Source organism: Lepeophtheirus salmonis, chromosome 13 (assembly GCF_016086655.4).
Source record: "Lepeophtheirus salmonis chromosome 13, UVic_Lsal_1.4, whole genome shotgun sequence".
Taxonomy (NCBI): Eukaryota; Metazoa; Arthropoda; class Copepoda; order Siphonostomatoida; family Caligidae; genus Lepeophtheirus; species Lepeophtheirus salmonis.
Genome location: NC_052143.2, coordinates 8,830 through 29,814, shown reverse-complemented (window position 1 = coordinate 29,814; position 20,985 = coordinate 8,830). Strand labels below are relative to the sequence as shown.

The 20,985-nt window shown below is 32.2% G+C and overlaps 1 long non-coding RNA gene across 2 annotated transcripts; it reads right to left on the bottom strand.

The window, feature by feature from the left end:
* Positions 1-17,476: 17,476 nt before the first annotated feature.
* On the bottom strand, positions 17,477-18,627 carry LOC121127918 (uncharacterized). Of its 2 annotated transcripts, none has more exons than XR_005867954.2 (2): positions 18,269-18,627; positions 17,477-18,216 (listed from the first exon to the last, which is right to left on the bottom strand). It is a non-coding gene; the product is annotated as an uncharacterized lncRNA (long non-coding RNA). The 2 variants fall into 2 exon arrangements; XR_005867955.2 differs by having other exon boundaries at positions 17,477-18,207.
* Between the last annotated feature and the right edge of the window lie 2,358 nt (positions 18,628-20,985).

The window sequence follows — 20,985 nt, the reverse complement described above, 5'->3', positions numbered from 1 at the left end:
AGGACAGCCCCCCCCCCCCTCACAAGGTACAATAAAAAACCAATAAGGCTTATATTTCTTTCACCCCAAAAGTTACATGGACAAAACCAAGACTGACTAAAAAATTTGTTAGTGGAAATGTGGGGTCAAACACGCCCAAAGTCGCCCAAAAAAGTTGATTTTAGTGTTTATTTCAACCCATGAAGTACATAGACAAAACATTCCTCAATGTATAGTACTATTTCAGGGCCATATAAAAAAACAAGAATGTTAACCAACTTCTGTCCGGGAAAATTAAGTAAGACCTCCTAAAATTACCCCTGGTCCCCTAAATTCAAACAATATGTTGATAATACTTTATCAGGACATCATAACAATCCCAATTTCACCATATTTCCAGTTACACATTGTATTATAAACTTTATAGATAAATAATTAAATAAAAATTACAAAGATATTTGCCATGGATAGTGTGGATTTAAAATGTCCTCTTCAGATTCTCCTTACTAGTATTGTCATATTCGTCAACATGCGTCTAAAGAAAAAAACACAACTTAATTAGAATTTCATCAACATCATTTTCTAAATAATGTTATCCATTTACCACTTTTAAAATTAAGATAAAATATAATTATGATTTATGTGGTATTAGTAAGGAATTTATTTAGATAAAATTCAGGCATGATAATTTCAAATTTTTAAACTAAATTGACCCTTTTTATCCAATATATGACGAGTTTTATTTTAGCCATTATTTGGGGGAAATTTTGCATTCTTTTTCAGTTTCTAACAATTCCAGTTTTTATTGCAAAAAATTTACCCAAAAAAATTGGTTAGGCAAACATGCAATTCTTAACTTACCTTCTGCACAATCTTCCTGGAAGAGATATGCTTCGGTGTAAACAAAATCTAATTATTTTGGAGAAGAATCTCTCTCAAACCACACCAGCTGGTTCCGACCATTTATATTCTTCCATCCATACTCTTAGAGAGATAATTCGGCTTGTGTCAGTTGCAGTAAGCCACTGTCTTGTAACTATATGAGCACGAAGTATCTTTTGGAGAAGAGGATATGTTGATTTCAGATGCAAGTCCAAGCTAGCTAAAAGCTGACTGTGCTTCTTTGTTTTTCTGGAAGAGCTATAGTGATCTTATTTTCCCCTTTCCATTGAATGACGATGTATACTAACAACTCGTGATGGCATGATAGTCAGGTTGTGATTTACATAAGAGTGCATAAGAGTAATGCTGATATATCGCTGAGTGTTGTTATGTTGTAATCCGGCTTCTATCCATACCTTCAATGATGGGTCGTAAGAGGAACAGCAGCTTAGGTCAATTATAAGGTAATTGGTGTCAGAAGTGCACATAACAACGTTGTTTGGATACGGTATGTTTGCATGATGGTAAAACATACGACTAGCTTCTACCCAGCTTCTACACTTGTAGCGATTCTTCCAGAGACTACATTGTAGCTGTAGCATGTATCTCCTTAATTAACAAAGAGTGTTGTCTGTTGCAACACACAATCCAAACTATTATCCTCCCAACTGTCGACTAGGAACTTGATCAATGACCCTTTAAATTTGAATCCGGTTACTTGGGCGTTTTGTGATGGTCCAGTAATATAATATGCAACAAAAGATGAATCTCTTGAATCTCTCTCATAGTCCTTGATTGATAAAGACAGCCACTTTTCAGCACCAAAGTAATATTCCCATCTCTTGAAAGCATCATCTTCAGAATACCAAATCTGGATAGAATAGCAGAGTTCATCTGAAGATGTAGGAAGAAAAAAACATCGAGGTTGGTTACATTAATTGATGCTGGAGAGGTTGTTGAATCTTAAGACTCGAGATACTTCATAAGTGCTGAATTGGGAGTTTTCTGCATTGTTCCATTTGTATGACTAATTGACAGTGGAAATGGTGCTAGTGAATATTTTAAAACTTCAGCCATGTCAAACTTTTGCTGAAGTGAGGGATACAGGATACTCCCAAACAGATCCCATACCAAGCAGGCCTCCACCAATTTGCCATCTGATCCCTTAAGTTTGTATTTCCCTACATATGATGCAAATATATGTACAATCTGTCACTGTATCCTCTTTTCAAACCGACTGAGATCATCAATACACTGATGAACTTCCATTTCCATGCATCTTCAATTTCAGCAACTGAAGGAAATAACTTATCTGTCTTATGTGATGCAGCTCTACCTGTCTCGATGTTATAGAGGGGTCATGGTCAAATTGGTTAAATGGAATCATTGTTTCTTCTACCATTGTCATCACTCTACGTGCGGCATCGTTGTCTTTCCTTATCATGTGAGACTTCAAGCTAGCTTAATATCTTCCTTTTTCGTCTTGCTAAGATTTTCAAAAACATATGATATCACACTTGATCTAAGGAAATGTGATTCAGCCCATCTTTGGCGAGCAAATATCTAGTTGGCGAGGATGATATTCCAGTCCCTTAACTTGCACCATCTGCATTAATAGTTTGCTCAAAAGTGAGATTGATGGGACTTTCTGAAAACGGCTTTTTTGTCTTCTTTATAGCAAACAATCCCTTTTTGAACTCAGTATGAACCTTTTTAATTTCTCACCCCACTTTTCCGATTGAATTTTTTTATCAGTCTTGGTTTTTATGATGTCCTGACAATCCACTATATATTGATGCAAGTTATGTCCATGTACCTTTTGGGGTGAATAAATAAAAATTTTAGGGGTTTTTATGGCACCTCAAGTTTCCGATCGAATTTTTTTGTCAGTCTTGGTCTTTATGATGTCCTGACATTTTAATATATATTGGTGCAAGTTTTATGTCCATGTACTTTATGGGTTAAAAAAATGTCCAGAGGCTATTTGTAGGGGAGTCTGGAGGCCAGACCCAGCAGGGGCGTTCAGGCTGAAAAAAATTAATGATCTAGGTAACATAAGAAATAATCAAGGGGTCAAACTAAAATGAGGTCGGAACAAGAAGTTGTTAAAAAGTTCCTCATAACATGAACGGAGTCCAAAAGTAAATAGGTTTGGGATTTTAAACTGTAAGGCTTGAAAATATAGAGCCTAAGATTTCCATGACAAAGCTCAGAGGAGTACGTTTTTTGATTTATTTTGTGGGCGTCACAAATTGTGGCGCAAACTTTGAATCCAATTTGAGAAACGACTTGGGCAACTTGATCAGAAACAATTTTGGTTACAGTTTCAGCATTCAATTTGGACATGGGATGCATCGCTATAATGTCGTTATAAGTAGAATGAAGGCTCTTAATCAGAACGCAAAATATTGTATTGAATATTTCTTCAACTTCTCTTAGCTCAAAAAACGGTCTAGAGAATCATTTTACTCGTCTTGTGTAGTACGTTTCATCAAACACAATAGTAATGTTTTTGTCCTTATGATTATTAAAAGAGTTTCCAAAAGTCATGTTTCTAAATTAAGTGATGTAGACAGTTCTGTAAGTCGACGTACAGTGGGAAGAGTAAGGACTTCTTTGCAGAGCTCTCTGTATACAACAGTTGAAAAACTTTTTCATGACATAGACAAAGGATACATTTATGTAGTGCACTTTTTCTGTGAAGGATCTTTTAGAAAGAGGAATAATTTTCTGTGAGGAATAAGTTTTTTTTCTTGATGTTCATCCAAATGAGGATTGAGGGTTGGGAGACACTTAATAACTGATTTTATTTCATCTTCAACAGTGGGTTGAGTTGAATTTTCAGAAACAAAATCAGAAGTTGACAAAGAATTCAATTAGGCTATTATGTTCAATAAACTATCACACTTATTAATATGATTATTGTGAATGATGTGTTTAGTAGTTGAAATAAAAGTTCCTTGTTCCTGTCCCTCAAAAATTGAAACATGGAATATTAATAATCTATGTACATTTTAACATACTAATATACTTACCACATTCTAAATGATAAGTCTAAATTAACTTTGGCACATAATTCTATGAAAAACACATGGGAATCCGAAAATGTAATATTGTAAATATCAATGCCTGACCAATTGAGTAAAAGCGGTCATAAACAACATCGGGAATGGAGCTCTGTCCAGTTTTAAATTTATTTCTGATATCGAAGAAATAGTATCAGCCATTTTCAGATGCATTAATTATTTTCATAATTTTTTTTTTCTTTAAAGATCCGTCTGGAAGAGAGAGATACTTTTCTCCTCACTATTTTGGTTGGCTTGTAAAAATAGGATGGGTATGTTTAGAAACTGGGTGGTATAACATCATTCTTTCATATTTTTATGGAGATATACTTATGCTAATATTTGTAGTTGGAAGATACAAAATGCAGGACACATATAGCCGAATATTTTGAAAGCTCGTAATTGTTATTAGAGAGAGCTTTAATCCAAAGACTTCGTCATTCCTCATACTTGGGAAAAATATGGAAAGTATTTTGGTGGAAGGAGTGTCCTTTTCCCAGACTTAGTTAGGCTGTAGCAACTACAAAGTCGTGCCATTACTTGGATGGACTTTTACCTAAGCACCGTAGAGAACTGAAAATCGAAATTAATCCTACTTGGTGGACGTGTTTTGAGAGGTCGCAGGAGTATTCCCTTCCTTATCTACTAAGTCATTTTTTAAACCTAAGTTCGTTAACTACGTCAAAAAAAGGATATTAACTAACAGAAGGTTAATAAATAAATTATATATAGTGATGTCAATCCTGTGAATTTTTTAGCTTGTCCGTTTTTTCAGAATCGTTAATCTGAAGAATGAATTTTCTTTTCCAAGATGGTGAATGTCCTCCCAAGTAAAGATCTTCTTTTTGGAGAATTACCACGATATAAGTAAATTCATACATATGTCTTTTTACAAACATTACAAGTCTTAAATCCATTTCAATTTATTTATTTAGTATTTACCTTATAATTGTTTAATTAAGGTAGTAGTTTAAATCTAATTATTTATTTTAGAATCCATTGGTTGTGGTAAATACCAAATGATTTGATTTAAGGTTATTTAATCCATTATTGGAATATTTTAATATTATTGAAAATTAGTATTAGTACTACGGATACAATTTCATAATTTAGGAAGATGAAGTGTATCAGGAAAGCAATGGTGTTGATTACAACACTTCTTTTAAATATTAAATTAGAAATGGATAAGATCCAAGATCGTTTTTGTACTTGGGAATTTCGACTTTGGCAGGTAGAGGTCTATGACGTCACTGGGCAAGAACAAATCAATCTCTTTAAATTGATAAAACAAAGTTTTATTGATTTTTCAGTATTGATGAAACGAAAATTTTCCTCAAATGGATTTTTGCTTACTTGTGACCAAGGAAAAAGAGGAGGGAATGCATTTCGTTTCAAACGCCGATATGCTTTTCCTCCCACAGAAGCAAGAGTTTGTATTGGCACTCGGAAATCTTTTGGTCTTTAGTGTTTTTCACATAATACAGAGTATGGTGATGACCTCCAGAGTGAAGCATTATCGTCTTCTCGTTTCCGAGCAATCTGCCATTTAAGACATTGTCCTTCATTTGAAGGGAATTCAAATGATCCTCCTCTCAAGCAGCAAGGGACAACAATTTAGACGTTAGTATGTTTATAAATTATAATAATAACTATCTTACACATTACAAATACTGCAATATTGCAATTCGTAAAGATGAAATATTATTAAAACAGCAAAAAAATACACTGGCGTCACACAACAGTTGACGTAATTTTTAAGCGATAATAGCGCCCTTAAGCAATCTATAATTTTATTAGCCCAAGTCGCACCTCTGGCAGAGAAGATATATTTTTTTAGTTTGCCAATGTCCTATGAATAGAAAATGTACCAAATAATCAAGTAAAATGAAAGGACATACTCAGCATTTTTTTTTTCCTTCAAGTACTTTGTATCCTGGTTGAAATCAAAGAATAGGCCTTATATTTCAATTTAAAAGAAATACCTTTAAAAAAAGGTCAATTTTGAAAATAATAAACAGCAATTTACGTCACTTAATTCTTACAACATATTTTAAAGATTTATGTAGATATATTCCAATGGACTAATTTTTCCAAAAAGGATGCATTATACTTGCATTACAATATCAATTTAGCAGAGATCATATTTGTTTTTATGGAACACTTTTAAAATATCCTCTAACCGCCAAAGTGCACCCATCCCACCATAACTACTTTTATTGCTGTAGGTACATTTGGAATCCATCAAAGTTATAGATTACTTACATTATTTAAAAAAAAAAGAATATAGCTGAGTTTTTTTTCTAATAATGACAATATTAAAGGATTTCTTATCTTTTTCTAAAGATTATGATCTCCATTTTGATACATAAATTAATTATGCTTAAGCCTACCATTTTCAATGGAAGTCCATTTAAAAACAATTAAATTATTGTCTATTTGATCGATTATAGGTCACTTTGCCGTAAGTGTTGTTCGGGAAAAGCCACTTTGTGAAATGCCATTTTATCGAAAATAAATTTTACCGATAGATCACTTTGTTAAAATGACATTTTTACCCAAAATGACCACTTTATTTATGAAAAAACCTTGGGTTAAAGGAGTTTCGAATAAAACTTGACCATGTACAAAGGAAAATTGGATTGCATTACGTTTGTCTATAAAATTAAAATTGCTCAAATATATTTTGTTATAATATTCGTTAAAACTATATTTGTTTTCGAGTAACTTTAAAGAATGACAGATTTTTTTTTAAATATCATTTTAGAATTCAAGCCAGCACTGGAGCCATTTTTTATGGTCTTAGTAGAAAAGCTGTGGGGCGGAAGGTCAGACTGCAGTTGTGTTTTTAAAAACTTATAATTCATTGCCCTATGTTCTTGAAATAATTTTCATTAATATATATACTAAATAAATTATGATATAATAGAATTTTACGATATTATATACGAAGGGTTGTAGCTTTAAATGGCTAGTAAATAATTAACATTTACAATATTTTTTTGTTTATAATTGCATCATCTGTTAGTACTATTAAATATTTTTATCTGACAAAATTAATGTAAATGATTTTGTTAAATATTTTACTCTAAAAATTTTTTAGACATGGTACAAAATATTGTAATATTTTATATAATTTTTGTTAGGGGTGGTGAAGAAATTTTAAGATTAAATCAAAAACAATTTTTATTGGCTACAGTTTTTTTGTGTTTAACAAGAGGTAAAAATTTCTTAATATTTGCAAATTTTGTCGCTACAGGCTTACTATGATCATTAGTCCTCTTCGAATTTTACTTTATTCATCAAACATATACAAACTGATATTACAGAGTGGTCTATTAAAATCTGAACACATTTAATTTTAAACTTCAACAAGATATAATTTACTAATTAATAATTTCAACAAAATTAATACAAAAAATTGAGTGTCTGAGCTCTTTTAATTATTAATATAGCCGCCCTTAATGGCAATGATAGCTTCCAAGCGGCCGCGGAAGGCCTGGCACGTGCAGCTGATGTAGTTCTCTGTTATGGCGTCCCAGTGCTGGCTTATAGTGGATTTGATGGCATCGGTGCTTAGAGGATGGACACTGCAGTCTTTCCCCTCAACATGCACCCAAAAGTTGTAGTCGAAGGGACAAAAGTTTCAAAAACGAACTCAAACGAACTCAAAAGACTAATTTAAAACGTGTTGCAACAAAAGAGACGGGTTACTTTCATTTCTGGTGTCAACAATGGACTTCCACTCTTACAGGGGCCTTTCCATCCACTTTTTTGATATCTCTATAAACAATAAAGAAGAATATACGGTTGAGTGACATCATCAAAGACTGCACTAAATAAGCTTTTAGGACTGAACTGGAACCAATTGTGGCAAAAATGGACGATACAATAGTCATTTGTCTTATATAAGGACCGACAAAACACTAGCGAATTGTACAGGATTCAATATGCAAAATATTTTCAAATTAAAATACATTTCACTCCTCCAGCCATCTACATTTTGCAAGTGAACTTCAGGCAAAATATATAAAGGGACTTGAATCCTTGAGTCTTGGGGATTAAACCCTATGCAAAGATACGTATTGGGTATTTTACTTAACTTAGCCATCAACGCCCAAAGTTTAAGCAACCAATCAAAACATGACTGCCTCTTTACAGGTGTATACATATATATATAAGATAACCTGTTATGTTTACCTAAATATATGTGAGAAGCTCTCAGCAATGGCATGCTAACTCCCCCTTTTTTTTTTTTTTTTTTTTGAGGGGGGACTTTCTGAACTCATGCCCCCACCCAAATGATTAAATCTAGGAACACCCCTGGCTCTCAGGATACGCTACACTATTTCTGTTACAGTTACCTTTACAAAAACGTCCTTTTTCATGCTTAAATAGATTAAAACAGGAAGAAAAAAGGATTGTTAAAACAAAACTATTGTTTGTAGCATGAATTACATTGAAGGCTTTCGAGATCCCCGACATAATAATAATCAAATTTAAATAAATTATAGTGACAAGGGATGACGTCAAGAGGAGTTTGATGCATCACACTATACCTTTGTCATTAAATAAAATTTAAAATTAAGAATTACGTTTGTATTGTTATTGAAAAATGCAATGTTTCGTTTATGGTTGTTATTTATTGTAATAGTGTGTAAACGCGGGGGGAGGGGGGTAGATGGTTCAGATGGGCTGGGAGTGAAATCCTATATGGTACTAACTTTGCGGGGTTGAACATACATTATCTCAAATTTTTTCTAATTAATAAAACAAAATTTGTTGAAATTGAAAAACGTTCGGATCCTCGTAGGTATTTATCATAACCTCAATTTTTGCTTCATTCAATCAAAAAAGATGCTCAATTAAGAAAACTAGGGCATTTCAGTGTGTAACAATTAGATTATTCCGTTAATTAATGTAATTTGATTGAATTGAGAGAACCATCTGGGATTTTTTTGAGAAAAATCTTGATAGTTGTCTTAAAAAAGTCGTTAAAAAGTATCATTTATTCAAATTAAGAGTACAAAAAAGAGGTAGGTATGTTTGTGTGTACAACGTAAGTCATTTTTGAGGGTATTTTAGGACAGTGAAGATACTTGATCTGAGAAATGACAATACATTCAAGTGTGTACTTCATATTATAAAATAAAAATAAAATAGTGCATCATAATGCCAGGGCGACTATATATACAGGTGCAAAGACATCTTTTACTACAGGATACCCACGCTAAAAACGATTGTATGTATTTTACCTGAACTACGTGCTATTCATTGTCTTCCTGTAGGGTAGCCGGACTTTATAGAGAGAGCAGACTATATGGAGACAGCCAAAAAAAAATTACTTTCTCAATTAAGTCTATGAACGGACTATTTGGAGACTGTGGACTATTTGAAGACATTGTGGATAAAATGAGAAGTTCGAAACATTTTTTCCTAAAAAAGAAAAAAAAAGATAAGAAAAGAAAAGTAATACAAATATGAAATATTAATTATTCTTATACAATTTAAATAAAGATTTAAGTTTTGACAGATTCCATCTTTGAATCAGAATAGAATTTGTGTGGTTGATATACTACGGATAGCAGAGAGACCCAAATAAGAGACCTATGATAAGAGCTTATCATTATTTTGTAAGAATGCCTGCTTGCTCTTCGTTCTGTTGCAAAATCTCTTAAATCATTGGACAGTTCCCAGGCCCTGACATATCCAATGGAGTCTAAATAAAGGATGACATTAATACATGTCTTGAGAAAAAACCAAGGACAACAACCACTTTGTAAAGTCGAGAGAGCAGCTAGTAATGGAGTCCGACCTAATGTACGAGATTTGACAGCCCAAACTTCCTCAAGCCTTGAAACAGAAGGCCTTTATGCATCTAGTAAGCGTAATGGCCTTGGTGAAGGTACTGTAATTGTTTTATGTGTGTTGCTTTCTGTTTTGAGGCATCAGACCGAGACGAGCCACTTCTACTGGGATTACGTCACAACGCCTCGTGGTTAAGAACAGACAGTACGGGCTCAACCCTTGAAGAATAAAGACTATATTACAAGGTAACGGGTATTTCTTTAACCATGGCCAAAATGAAGATTATAGACGTGATCCTGGAATTTAATGAGGAGGGGAACGTGTCTGTCTGGAGAAAGCAGACTAGCCTCATTAAAGAATCAATGGAAGTGGAGGACATGTTAAGGATCCTCCCATTGTTCTTGGAAGTTGAGGTATTCCCTGTTTATGACCAACTCTAGGATCAAAGTAAAGTAGATGTTCAATGCCTACGTGGAACTCTGTGATGACCAGTGGGAGGCTGGAACAAGTGCCAATATATTCATGAGAAAAACTTGGTGACTATTATCACTTGGAGAGGATCAGAGTACACAAAAGAGGTGACCTTCATAATGGGGCTTCCACTGGGCATTAGCGCACAAATGCAGGCAATACCGAAGATTGACTCCATGCCTTTGTCAGAGGTTGCTGGGATCGCTCGAGGACTTTATCCGGTTTGAAGCCGTGGTGAGAGGAAGAAAATAGTTTGATTGGACTAGTGACATGAATACAGAACTCTTAGCCCTTACAAGGGGAGAACAGGAGAAGATCTATACTGTCCCTAGGACGGAAGAGAGAAATAACGTGCTTCAACTGTGTTGAGGAGGGCCACATTGACTGATTCTGCCTGAGTAAGAGAAACGAGGAGGAGACGCTGTAAGCCCATGCAGTATCCCGATGCCAGGACTAAGCGCAAGTATTCCAAAAACTAATATTTTAGTCAATGGGAGGAAGGCGTTGAGACTCATTGATACAGGGTACACAAAGACGATCCTTGTACCCTCCTTCCTATAATTTAATTTCCTCTAAATCTTGATGTCATGTTAGAAAACTACATTAAGTCAAGAAGTGTTGCCTGAATTGTCTTATCAGTTATAAAGGAGTCTTATTTTTATATCTTAGATAAGTAATTAAGGTTTAAAACTTGACTGCATGGATTAACTTTTTTTTTTAGATAAACATGAAATAAATGAATGTGGGATTCTAAAAGCTGTTAGTATTAAGATTGGAAGAAGGTATAGATATAAATCTAACATTATTTTATTACTTTATAATTTGGACATTTACTTTACTATTAATAATTATTAAGATCTCATCGGTAGAGATATGTGCACAATTGTATATGCAACTTGCACATGAGGATAAAAGGGAGATGATATTTTTGATTTAACTCCACGTCTGGCTTGTGTTTTACAACCAAAAGTTATGACATGTTGAACTGAATTCCGAAGTTAGAACAACAAAATATTATTTGCATCAATCTATTATTTCAATAGTCTGTATTTATAATTTATTGTTATTATTAGTTATATGATTCTAATTGTTTAATTTTGTATATTTAACTTAAATGTAAGATGGTTTATTTTTTATTTTTTAGTATGTAGATTATTTTTAATTTAAGCCTTCTATTTTAAACTTGGAACTTCAAATATATTTCGAAATACTCTTACTTTGTCGTTTTATTAGTTATTATTCTGAAAATATGGTTCATAATGAATTACAATTTCACCGAGTGTGACGTTTTCAAATCTGCTGTAACGGATAAAAACCGTCTGAGTGAATTAGACGTAGTATATCTTTATTAAACATTTTGCTAATAAATACTTTCGTTATACCCTCAAAAATCATAAAGCAACTGATAAATACTGATGTGATTATCAGTGAGAATCACATCAGTATTTTAAACAATGATACCATATGTCTTTCTCCCCCTCCCCCTTCTCCTAGTACGCGTTTTTCTCTACAATAATATCAACTATGATTATAATGAATTTATTGAAAACGGATTTGCGGAAAAATTCCAACGCAATTACAAAAACAAACATCACCCAACCTACATTTTCACGAATCGTCCTTTGTTAAAGCCTGAACGATTGACAGCAAAATGTCGGATTGTTATAAACGTTTCCATGCCCTATCCAAAAAATAGAAAACTTACATAAAATACATTACTGTTATCAGGCACAAATTTATTACCACAAATTATACAATTAATTTTGCATTCCAAAATGCGCAAGTTCATTGCAACAATAGATATAAGAAAAAAAATTCTATCCATACGACTAAAAAAGGAATCAGATATGGATATGTTAAGATTTCTTTAGAGTAATTCTGATAAAAATCCTCCTGAAATGTATTGGTCTACCAGACTTCCATTTGGATGTGTATGTGGTCCATATATGGCAAGTTATTGTCTCCAAGCTACTGCAAACCCATGGATAAAAGAATATCCAAAAGCAGTACATAAATATTATCTTGACAAAAACTTATATGGATAATATTCTGATGTGTGCTAATACTGAAAAAGAAACAATTAAATTAATAAAATAAATCCTTATCATTCTTTAAAGTCGTGGATTTCAAGGTCACAAAATTACGGCCAATAGTCAAGTCATATTAAACGCCATAGATTAAAGATAAAACAGATTCCTCAAAAATAATTTCCTTTTTGGCTCTTAAATTAGATCAAAAATCAAACGAATATAAATTTGATCTCGATTCAAAATTTAAACAATTTGACCCAAATGCAAAAAAGATTACTCTTAGAGAAATAGTTTCACATGCAAGTCAAGTATTTGACACGCAAGGATATGTATCACCGTTTATAATGAAATGTAAACAAATTCTACCTATGCTATGGCACAATAAGACTTCTTGGGATGAGAACCTATTAATCAAAACAATAAAAGATGATAGTGGTAAACTCATACCCAATCCTATCGCTCAAGATGCTGAACAAATCTTTAAAGATTGGAAGTTTGAAATTACCAAATTAAAATAACTCTCGTTTCCAAGATGGACTGGGGGTTCGTTTGAATTCTTTGCAATCTTTGGAGACGCGAGTACAAAAGGTATGGGAATTGCAACTTATATAGTGTCAAAAACAGGACTGAATAAGCTCCCATCACAACGAGCATTCTCAAAAACCTCAATAATACAAAAAAAATCCACGTAAAGGAGCATATTTTGAGGATGCATTAACAGTTACAAGAGCAGAAATAGTTGCCCTACTTATGGTAATCAGAGTTGGACTTTATTTCCAAAAAACTTTTGAGGGAATTGCCACAAGTAAAGATATAGTAAACTATAAAGACTCCCTTCTCAATCTTCAGAGAGATAAAGGACACTACAAAATGTTGGAAGAACGACGAATAGTAAAAATACTTGACAATGTTCAACATTTATCTATCAGATTTTGTCCAGGTATTCCTAATCCTGCAGATTTACCAACTAGAGACATTAAAATAAAAGAAGATATGTGGTTGTCTGGTCCCATGTTTCTTCTTAAACCAAAAGAATTGTGGCCAAAACAACCTCTTTCCAATCCTTTGGTAATAGATGAAAACTATAGATTACAATCAAAAAATGATTTACATATCTATTTCAATCAAATTACTGCAGAAAATATACAATCAATAGAAGATATAAAAATTCATTTATTTAAGATAAATGCAGAATCTTATACAGAGGAACAAAATGCCCTGGAGTTTATAGATGAATCAGTATCAAACCAAAGTAAGTGGAAGAAAATTTTAAGGATATTTATTCAAATCAAAAGAATGGGTCAAAGAATAAGAGATAAAAAGGTCCAAATTATTTAAGTCAACAATGGTTAATGAAGAAGTTCAAGGGGCAGAACTTATTCTTATTAAAATAGCTCAAGAAAAGTACTTAAAATCTGAAATCCGAATACTTAAGAAAGGCGAGATTAACAATAAAAACAACTTTCCAAAAGAAACATGTTTAAAACACTTACCTGTTCTATAGGATAAAGATAAACAAGTCACGAGACTCGAAAGTTGTCTTCATTTCAAAAAGGATGGCTGATTCATGAAAAAGTTTCAGGATAGGAACCAAAACATTGTCAGTTTTAATAAAACAATTAAAAACGGTTGTTGTTGTTTTTTTACGGGGAATGGTTCAACAAGAGGGGTTCTGATGCTTTTATCGAAGAAACTAGAGGATTCTATATGTATAAAATCTTATAAGTTATAACAGCTCTAGTAAATGGCATAAGATTTTAATTTTTACTTGTGGCATGAACTTTTCTTTAATAAATGGGTTTGGTCAAAACGAAAAATAAGTTATGTTCTTTCAGGCAATAATAAATATTCAAAAAAAAAGAGCCTACTCCAATTTTATTAATCCGAGATGTGGACCTTGAATCTTAGGAAAATACACAAATAGTTCTATTGTTCGTAAATTGATTTTGTAAATTGATTTTGTAATAATATCGTGTTATATTTTGGATCTGACCTTGTATATCGTGTTATTGTTGTAACATCTCTGTTCACTGGGGGGGGACGGCCTATTCAAACAGGCTGCGTGTCTGGAGGAACTTGTAGCATGTAGCAACTTACCTTTTTCAATTGAAAAGATCAAAAGAATTTTCCATAACTGCAGAGTATATCTTGAGCGTAAACCTATATTTTTTAAACAACCCGAGAATATTCTCATCAATGCATCTCGACCATTTCAACGCCTTAGCATTGACTTGAACTTTATTCATTCTCCCATTGTCTTCCATACAATTTACCAAACTTGAGTATTTGACGTTATTTATCATTAAATTTGGACTACTTGGAAAGCTCTGCAATAGTTGACTTTCATTTTTTTGTTAAGGATTTAGGGAGTGCCGTATTTCCACCATTCCTTGAATTGCCCCCCCCCCTTTTTTGTTACTTGGAGCATTTGTATACCAGGAATTATTACATTTAGATTAAGAATAACTGCCTTAACAACGCTCTTTTTTTTATTCTTGACTATCATCTTTTTGTTCGGGGTTCCATGTAGCTAAAAACTTTGTTTGAGACGAATAATTAAGACTCTAGAACATACAACTTTTACTAAAGGCTTCGCGCTCCTTTGATTTCAAAGCATCAGTTTGTGATAACAATAGAGTATTGCGATCTTGAGATTCTTTGACAAATGTAGATGAAGCTTCAAATTTATTCAAATTAGATATCTTTATCCGCTTTTTGGATGGGATAGCAGTTACTTCTTTTTCTTTTTTGTTGATTATTCTAAACAATTCATCAAAGTGAGTTTTATCATTGTTAATCAGCTTCCGTGAACTTTTTCGAAGAGGTCTGACAGAGTTTTCGATTTTCACTTTGCCCTGTTGATGCTTTGCAGCATCATCAGAACAAGGAACGTTTTGTTTAAGCCTAGAACTTATCTCTAAAACCTCAACATTAAACATTAAACCAACCTCTCATAATTTTATTCAAATCCTCTTCACTAAATTGAGGGTATGTTTTAATATTGATGTGAGGGAGAATTTGTTTTCTAAAATGCTCTTTTAAAGAAATGGCTGTTCTCAATCCTGAATATACTCCACCGGCTTTCATTTTTCTCCAAGTGTTGATATTTTTAAGTGAATTGTATTTTCCATGAGTTATGATATATTTGAGTATATCAACTTTTCCATCATAAGAATTGGTCCTATTACTTTTACGATTTTTGGAAGTAGCAGAGGGAGTGAGGAGAGGGTTGTCAAAGTTATCTAATTCCGTGTATTCCTCTCCCATATTATTTTGTTTCTTAAGATCAATCCAAGTCTTTTCGCCAATTACAATGTCGTAAGGGTCGTATTCCTCGAAAAGAGAGACTCCAAGTCGATAATTGCAGAGATCGTTGCGTAGATTGTTCTCTGTAACAAATGATAGAAATCAGATATATATTCATTAATAGTTAAGTATAATAACTTTTAGGATCTGATATCACTGATATGTTATAAAACTAGATAATAGAGATATATTTTTTTGATAAACAGTAGTGAGGTTCAAGTCCTCACGAGTTGATCCCATTTTGACAATCAATAGTTCACTATTTTTCTTAATATTAATGCAAAAAAAGAGTTTTATAGTTATAAAACTTGTTTGTTTAGGTCCCCAAAATGGCCAACATCAAATGACAAAATGTGCTATTAAATCCCTATCATATTATATCGCAGGGATTTATGCTGTATTTAAACTATCTACTACCATAATACTCGAATCCCACACTAATAATGATGTATTCTTAAATTCCAGTATGGTGTTAGTGGCATTTCAATATCAAGGACAATGAATGGGGACAAAACTCAGTTCAAAATCATCAGGTGCCTAATTACAAACTTCCTATCCAAATACATATCTTATTTTGTGCAAAAAGAATACTTACAGTTAATTGTACGAAAAAAATTATACTCGACGTTTCTCAAATTGGAAATGACTCCTTTTCCTCATTAATTTGTTGAGGGAGGTCTCAATAATGTGTGTACCTACTATCAGAGAAGTAAAGAAAACTACAAACATTGACCACCTCCACAAAGTATGCGTATCCCGTAATCAAGAAAATTATTCAAATACTCAAAAAGTTAATAAAACCATTTGTGAGTGTTGAAGAACGAAATCGTACGTGTAAGTGATTCCGCATCAAAAAGAACAAAGGTTTTCACCTCAAACCTGCAAGAATTGATAAAATTTAGTCCATACAGACTTATACCTGCAAACTATTTTTTTTTAATAAATTACAATCTAATTATTGATTCCTCATATATTTTATTCAGAAGATATGATGACTATTCGAAATTTGATACACACAAAAGTTGATTTGGAGTTGGCCGATAAACATTTACATGGCGTATACTAAATTTAACCGAATTTTGAGGTCGTCTGTTGAAAAATTGTCTTTTGTGAAGGACAGGCACAATTTGATGCAGCATTCATCTTATGATTCCCTAAATTAGTATTATTATTTAAAATTAGTTTACCTAACAAAAAAGTTTTCAAAATTATATCAACGCATTTTTTAGATGCCAAACGATATCCACAATATTATTCTTTATTGATCACGTGCCGTCGTCTTATCGTCATCTTTCTCCACGGCCTGGGTGGCCTTTGTACAAGGTAATTTGATAGAGAATACTCCTTAAAATAATCAATTCCTTTTTCAAGGGAGGAGTACCAAAGAGCCAGTTACAAAAATATTGTTTACTAATTTGTCTTGTAACTCTGGACCAAATTTGCTCTGAATGAACTCCAGACTCTAAGAGATACCTCCCGGTTCATTTCCGATAATTGAGGCCTGTAATAACAATAAATTTGGATAATTATGTAAATTGTTTAAATATATTTTAGTTTTGTCTTAATTTATTTTTAACTGACAAATCATAGATGTTACTCAATATATTAATGACCTGGAAAAGGATTTCTGGTGCGCAAATTCGATTAGTGGATTAGTGTAATTGATACCACTCCATGGAATCAATTGGTATTTCCTGCTCCTATGGTATACTAAAGTGAGGGTTATGTTCTCTTAAAACCTATTCGTATTCCTTTATTATAAGATTTTCTTCATTAAATGATAACAATTATAATTATTATACATGTATTAATATAACTTCGCATATATATTATTTAAAGTATCTAAATAAATAAATCTGGAAGCACAAAATTAAAAAACAGCATATATATTTACGCTAAACTACAATTTTGAAAATATAAACGATTATCCGTCAATATAATTATTTATAATTCATTTTATTTATTCTTGGAAATCAAATAATACCTTACAAATAAAAATAATAACAGTAATTAATTAACATAATTTGAAGCACATACATTAAACTACATAATATATTTACAAAAAAAAAAAAGTTATCTTCAAAACATTATAATTAATTGGAACTATAAAAATTACTATTGCTATGATAGTAAAAAAAAAAATAACAAATATATTATAATTTTTCAAATATGTTAAGTGCTACCTTCATGAAATTTTGTCAGGTGATAGATGATAGTTATAGGTTATTAGTATAAAGTAGAAAAATGGATCGAAAATATAAACAATTATCCGTAACTAGAATTAATATTATTATTTTTATTAAATAAAAATTTCTTCTTTTAAATCTGAATAAGTTTTGCGCGTCCCCTACAACGTTTTTAACATACCTATATACTAAACATGTTTTTCAAATTTGAGTGTCCTCAAGGAACAAATAACAAAACGAAATCGACAAAACTTGAGCAGGAAGGACGGTTGAAGCGCGGCGTTATTGAAGCCAGAGAGGGGTTTCAATTAGAATAAAATGTGAGTTTTACGTTCTTTGTACCTACAAATATTGTCTTCTATATATGTGATGTGTCAACATAAAAGAAATCAATCAAAAATCAAGAAAAGGAGAAAATCCAAATATATTTTATGCACTTCACATATACTTACATCCCAATATTCGGCAATTATAAGAACCTATCTGTAATGACTTTTGTAATCTTTAGTTACTTTATACTTATATAAAAAAATTATTAAAATACCATTTGTTAATGATGATCGCGGAATTAGAGGGAAGTGGATATAAATGATATTTATGTGGAACCATTTTTAATTAATATTTATGTTGATAAACAATGTTATTATTTATGAATATACGTCATATCCATCATTTGTCATTTGTAGCTAATATTATCTAGCTAAACACGTAGCTAGAATTCACGCAAGTTTAGTTCCATAAATAATATATACTCTGTCAACACAAAGACAAGCTAGAAGTATTTATCTCAAAATCGCGTCTGGATTATATTTGTACTCTTCGACGAATTATAGCTCATTTCGAAGAAATAAATATTCCTATTAATATTTCGGAGACACAGCAAATTACACTTAAATTGGCAAAGATTCATATTTACAGTTAAATAATTATAAATAAATATATTTTATTTGAAAGAACAATATAGGGGGCAAATTAAGTCCCTAAATTTAAATAAAGGAAGTCCATGAAATATTGGACTGTATGAATAGTATATGAATTAAAAAAATAATTAAGATTTTGTCCTTTTCTTTATATTTGTTCAAGATAGTTTTTATGTTGACGCACCACATATAGAGGGTTCAGGTGAGATATCTTCTATGTTGATAAAGCAAAGTTTTTCTGTGCCCTATTACTTCGAGCAATACCAAGTACTACTCTTAGAATATAATCAAACAAGATTTTTGATATGTAGTATTGTATATGTCCTTTTATTTGTTGGTTCTATATTACAAAAATCCTTGGAGATGCATATTCTTTAAATTAAACATAGAATATTTTTCAACAATATAAACTATGATATTCCTTGTCATTATGGATGATGAATTAGTTCTAATGGTCTAACGAAAGGCGTCGTTTTTCATCATTTTTAGTCTAAAAAGTTCAAAACAAGATACAGAATCAATAGAAACTCTTACATAAGTTTTATTAATCCTTCTTTTAATTTGTGGATTGTTTTAAGGGTAAAAAATGACTCTGAACGATAATTGTCTCGAATAACAATAATCCCAGATGTTTCATAATTCAGATGACTAAGAGAAAACCAGAGATCAGTTTTAGATTCTGAGCTCAAAAATAAATTCGTTTATTGGCTACAATTCATTTTTACAAAATTCGTGTTCCCCAGTGTAATTAATTAGACGAAAATGACAAAATGTGAACTAGTAATATAAATATTTGGACTTATTGCTGTGATTTATGTTTCTTAGGTAAGAACTTCTTCCAAGTTCTGGTTTACTAAGTGTAATTGGCTTCCTTCGAATTAGGACTACTAAATCTAGCGTTACAACGAGGCGAAAGTCCTTTAATATTAATTTCGTACGATTTTCTGCGCTCATATTCACGAACAATCTTAGATTTAATATCCTATCTCTTCCATATAGACAATGCAAAACCTAGATCATATATTTTAAACGTATCTATGAATAATTATGCTTTTAAATCTGATCAAAATGACCCTAGACCGCAGAAAAACTTAGTAACTTTTTAACTTCTTTAAACGATTTTTTTTTTGATCAGGTAACTAAATGTAAACTATTCCCTTCAGTAAAGATTTTTTTCCATTGTTATTTCCCCAGGAGCATTAACACACGGCACCCTCCATGGGTCACGGAAACCGCAGCTTCGGTCTTCGACGTTTTGGCATGGATACTTTCAGATAAAAGCAGCAAGCTTCACTTCCAAAGCATTCCTAATCTTTTCTTTGGATAGCGTGATACCATATTCAGCGAATCTTTGAAAAATTTACTCGATTATTTCATGCTAGTGTTCAATCGACTTTAGTGAAATTAAAACATCATCAATAATTTTATTTGCACATGTTTTAATGCTGCGTCTGTACGTGAGCAGAAATCATCATTTGTGTAACATAGTCCTATTTGAGCTCAACAATATCTATTAACCCCCATAAAGTCGTGAACGATGCTAAATCTCGCTTTCTTCATTTAATTTGACAATAACGCTTCAATGTTTCTAGTGTTGCAAATATCGTAGAATCACTAGGAATTGACTTTGATATATTTAGGCAGAAGGAAACGGATGCAACGGAATAAAGTGTTCTATCTCAAGGTAGAAGATGAAAGATTACTCTCTTGTATGATGTACAAATTGAAATATACTGACTGGTCAAGAGCTACTAGCTGGGATTGCGAGCATATGTTAGATCAACTCACGGACGTTCAACATATTTATTCCGGTTTCGTAAATCGATCTCTAAACGTAAACATTTTGGATATATTTGTGCTGTATTCTAGGGTATGTAATGGATTAATTGGCATTATTAGTTAACCCAGGCACTTTGACTTTTCCACTAAGATTTTTAAGAATTTTTTATTTCTTGTTATAATTAAATTTGATTCAATCAGGAGTTTATATCAGAACGTTGACTCCCAATTTGAATTGCAGTAAAGACAGAGTAGTTATTATAAGGTCGATTTTTAAGCATTCCAGCCTAAAAGAATAAGTTTGAAGCAAGCCCAGTTTAGTAATTTTATGTGATCTATGAAGGAAACACTTTTCTTGGGATGTTACGATAAGACGATGACCTCGGTACGTGATCAATATATCCGAAGAGCCACTATCAATATCTGAGAGATAAAGATGGTCCCGTATTAAATATAATTGACGGGCTGGATGTTATTCATGAAGGCTATGTGGATGAGTTCCAGCACTTTAGGGTTCGATGATTTGACGATATGGTTTGTTAATAGCTTCATATAAGTATTG